The 5,233-nt window shown below is 35.8% G+C and overlaps 1 long non-coding RNA gene across 1 annotated transcript in view; it reads right to left on the bottom strand.

Annotated features, from left to right (window-relative positions):
• Window positions 1-4,647, bottom strand: part of LOC138365153 (uncharacterized) — a 5,698-nt gene extending 1,051 nt beyond the window's left edge. Inside the window, exons 1-2 of the long non-coding RNA XR_011228700.1 lie at window positions 3,936-4,647; window positions 2,533-2,639 (exon numbers count right to left, since the gene is read on the bottom strand). This is a non-coding gene — a long non-coding RNA (uncharacterized lncRNA). The remainder of the gene's footprint in view (window positions 1-2,532; window positions 2,640-3,935) is intronic.
• Between the last annotated feature and the right edge of the window lie 586 nt (window positions 4,648-5,233).

The raw sequence follows: 5,233 nt of genomic DNA, 5'->3' as shown, positions 1-5,233 counted from the left end.
AACACTTGCTGTTAGGACATGAAGTAAATGAGATGTATGTCAAGTTTTGTGAAATATATGATAATGGCACAACAAAATTTATACTAAAGCAGAGATGCAGAACTAGGAAAAAGGGAAAAATTGCCCAAACATACAAGCAATACAAAGATGCGAGAAACAACAATAGCAGTAAGGAGAGGGGCAGAAAGACTATGACTTTCGGTCATATTCAACAACACAAATATACATACACACACACACATTATTGGAAAAAATTGGAATTGGAATATTGGAAAAAATAATTAAAACTAAATGGGTAGAACACCTGGAGAGAAATGATATAATTTCAGACAGACAGTATGGTTTTCGATTTGGAAGATCCTGTGTATCGAATTTACTCAGTTTCTATGATCGAGCAACAGATATATTACAGGAAAGAGATGGTTGGGTTGACTGCATCTATCTGGACCTAAAAAAGGCATTCGACAGAGTTCCACATAGAGAGGTTGTTCTGGAAACTGGAAAATATTGGAGGGGTGACAGGTAAGCTTCTAACATGGATGAAAAATTTTCTGACTGATAGAAAAATGAGGGCAGTAATCAGAGGCAATGTATCGGACTGGAGAAATGTCACAAGTGGAGTACCACAGGGTTCAGTTCTTGCACCAGTGATGTTTATTGTCTACATAAATGATCTACCAGTTGGTATACAGAATTACATGAACATGTTTGCTGATGATGCTAAGATAATAGGAAGGATAAGAAATTTAGATGATTGTCATGCCCTTCAAGAAAACCTGGATAAAATAAGTATATGGAGCACCACTTGGCAAATGGAATTTAATGTTAATAAATGCCATGTTATGGAATGTGGAACAGGAGAACATAGACCCCACACAACCTATACATTATGTGAGAAATCTTTAAAGAATTCTGATAAAGAAAGAGATCTAGGGGTGGTTCTAGATAGAAAACTATCACCTGAGAACCACATAAAGAATATTGTGCGAGGAGCCTATGCTACGCTTTCTAACTTTAGAATTGCGTTTAAATACATGGATGGCGATATACTAAAGAAATTGTTCATGACTTTTGTTACGCCAAAGCTAGAATATGCAGCTGTTGTGTGGTGCCCAACAACAGAAGTTGGCCCATATCTTAAGAAGCACATCAACAAACTGGAAAAGGTGCAAAGACATGCTACTAAGTGGCTCCCAGAACTGAAGGGCAAGAGCTACGAGGAGAGGTTAGAGGCATTAAATATGCCAAAACTAAAAGACAGAAGAAAGAGGTGATATGATCACTACATACAAAATAGTATCAGGAATTGATAAAATCGACAGCGAAGATTTCCTGAGACCTGGAACTTCAAGAACAGGAGGTCATAGATTGAAACTAGCTTAACACAGATGCTAAAGAAATATAAGAAAATTCACTTTCGCAAATAGCGTGGTAGACGGTTGGAACAAGTTAGGTGAGAAGGTGGTGGAGGCCAAGACTGTCAGTAGTTTCAAAGCGTTATATGACAAAGAGTGCTGGGAAGACGGTCTCATCCTGTAACTACACTTAGGTATTTACACACACACTAACTATAACTATATATATATATATATATATATATATATGTCGTACCTAGTAGCCAGAATGCACTTTTCAGCCTACTATGCAAGGCCCGATTTGCCTAATAAGCCAAGTTTTCATTAATTAATATATTTTCTCTATTTTTTTCTTATGAAATGATAAAGCTATCCATTTCATTATGTATGAGGTCAATTCTTTTTTTATTGGAGTTAAAATTAATATAGATATATGACCGAACCTAACCAACCCTACCTAAACTATCTTTATAGGTTAGGTTAGGTAGCTGAAAATGTTAGGTTAGGTAGTCGAAAAAACATTAATTCATGAAAACTTGGCTTATTAGGAAAACCGGGCCTTGTATAGTAGGCTGAGATGTGCGTTCTGGCTACTAGGTACGACACACACACACACTATATATATATATATATATATATATATATATATATATATATTATATATATATATATATATATATATATATATATATATATATATATGTCGTACCTAGTAGCCAGAACTCGCTTCTCAGCCTACTATGCAAGGCCCGATTTGCCTAATAAGCCAAGTTTTCATGAATTAATTGTTTTTCGACTACCTAACCTACCTAACCTAACCTAACTTTCTCTACTACCTAACCTAACCTAACCTATAAAGATAGGTTAGGTTAGGTTAGGTAGGGTTGGTTAGGTTCGGTCATATATCTACGTTAATTTTAACTCCAATAAAAAAACATTAACCTCATACATAATGAAATGGGTAGCTTTATCATTTCATAAAAAAAAATTATAGAAAATATATTAATTCAGGAAAACTTGGCTTATTAGGCAAATTTGGCCTTGCATAGTAGGCTGAGAAGTGCGTTCTGGCTACTAGGTACGACATATATATATATATATATATATATATATATATATATATATATATATATATCGGACAATTAGGAAAAAAAAAAAAAAATTTAAATTATTTTACCTTGTACCTAGATCCACCAGGCCTGTTTGGTCTATGTTTCAGTACTTGAGAAATCTGGAAGGTCACATCCTCCTCCTCAACTTGTGGATGTGCGTTGATAGATGATTCTGTAAAATTAAGTTATTTATATAATAATAAATTCAGTATAACAATAATATTCTGTAAAATTAAAAGTAATTTATACATCAATCAGATAAAACTCTCCAGAGATGGTGATACACAACATATAAAGGACAAGCTTCAGAACAAAATATGCATTTAGGAATAAGGTTTTGTACATGTAGGTAGCACATGAGAAAATAAGTGGAAGGTGATCAAGTTTATATTAACATGTTAATGGCTTTGTTAAGGCTTTGCAAGAATGAAAAAATATTAATAATATAATATCACCTACCAATTAATTGTACATCATTTATAAGTCAATTATTTGCATTATTATTATTCAATACTAATGATATAAAAATGCATTTTTTGAAATTTTGAAATTGAAATTTTGAAAATTTTGAAATTGTTCACAATTTTTGTTACACCAAAGTTGGAGTATGCAGCAGTTGTATGGTGCCCATATCTTAGAAAGCATATCAACAAACTGGAAACGGTGCAGAGACATGCCACTAAGTGGCCTTAACTAAATGCCATTAAATATGCCAAATATACTACATAAATATACATACTACACATGCACAATAATTGTCCTGGGACCTCTGATATTCCTAATATAATATATAGGGCCATCAACACACCTCCAGCTAGGGCCACCAACACACCTCCAGGGCCATCAACACGCCTCCAGGGCCATCAACACAACACCACCATCAACACACCTCCAGGGCCATCAACACAACACCACCATCAACACACCTCCAGGGCCATCAACACAACACCACCATCAACACACCTCCAGGGCCATCAACACAACACCACCATCAACACACCTCCAGGGCCATCAACACAACACCACCATCAACACACCTCCAGGGCCATCAACACAACACCACCATCAACACACCTCCAGGGCCATCAACACAACACCACCATCAACACACCTCCAGGGCCATCAACACAACACCACCATCAACACACCTCCAGGGCCATCAACACAACACCACCATCAACACACCTCCAGGGCCATCAACACAACACCACCATCAACACACCTCCAGGGCCATCAACACAACACCACCATCAACACACCTCCAGGGCCATCAACACAACACCACCATCAACACACCTCCAGGGCCATCAACACAACACCACCATCAACACACCATCCAGCCAGGGCCATCAACACGCCTCCAGGCCATCAACACGCCTCCAGGGCCATCAACACACCATCCAGCCTACCACCACAAGCTTATATATATACTACACATGTCTAAGAGCAAATAAAAGAAAACAGTTACCTTAACTATTGAAGATGCAGCAGGATTTTGTGGATAAGCCAGCAGCCGTCCCTCTCGACACGGTTTTAAAATGGCGGCGACTACCACAACATGCAACGAGCCTAAAGAATGTCCAGCGCTAGCATTATCTAAACGCTATTATATATTATCAAGCAATACGGAAATCTAAAATAAAAAAAATGATACAAATAATTGTATTAAATATTTATTTGCAATTACAATACCTCGGGAATATATTTTTGCGTTAGCAAAACATATTAAGTTCGTATTTAGTTTAACTCATTTAAATTCTTTACAAATAATAACCTGATTTTACCTGATGGCCATTAACATTAATGTTTTATGTTGATACATTTCATACCCTTATTATTTCAATATCTTTCTTTATTATGCACCCCATACCCATCCCGTGGGCGGTGGTGTAAAGGATTACAGAGGCACATAATGGGTTCAGGAACTGAACTCTCTAGTTTGTTTAGCTAAGCAAATAACAATTTTTGACGCTAGTTACAAAATTATTAATGTTATATATACATGTACACACTCTCATACATACATGTACATATATATATATATATATATACGTATACATATATACATACACATGCATATTTATAATCACCCACACAAATACACACATCAATAATCTCTGTGTCACTTATTTTATACATGTTCTTGTAGAACATTCTATTGCGAACACATTGGGCGCTGCCCAATAAACTCGCCCCTCGGGGCAAAATTATTTTTTTTTTTTAATCTTGGTGGAACATAAAATGGCCGCCTGTGTTTATGCTGTCGTCAGATGGCGCTGTGACGTCACAGATGAGGGAAGCACGTACTGCGCATTAATGCCTCGATCCCTCGTTATTTATTTATTTTATTTATTTATATATATACAAGAACGTACATTGGGGGGTTAAGACACAACATAGAGCTTAAGTTAGAATTATAATCTTGTAAAACCACTAGCTTGCATATATAGAGTTTCGGGCAAGTCCTTAAACTAATCTTTGAGCAAATTCTTAAACAGAGTTTTAGAGAAATAATTAAATGTAAAATTGATAAAAAGTGTTTAACAGGTACATTACAGCTTTACTTTACAAGTACAGATGATTTTAAGTAGGATAATTACAGTAAAATTGTCAAAAAATTGTTTACAGGTACGATGCAAGAATTTGACACAAAAGCAGATCAGAACAATACACAATAATGAACAAGGAATCCTAAGTACAATTAGGAAAACATCTCAGGGTTATACATTGGATTACTGAAGCACAATATGAGGATCATTACAAATA

This window comes from Procambarus clarkii, chromosome 15, assembly GCF_040958095.1.
Source record: "Procambarus clarkii isolate CNS0578487 chromosome 15, FALCON_Pclarkii_2.0, whole genome shotgun sequence".
NCBI lineage: Eukaryota > Metazoa > Arthropoda > Malacostraca > Decapoda > Cambaridae > Procambarus > Procambarus clarkii.
Note: the sequence above shows the minus strand (reverse complement) of the source record. Positions and strands in the feature narration are given on the sequence as shown.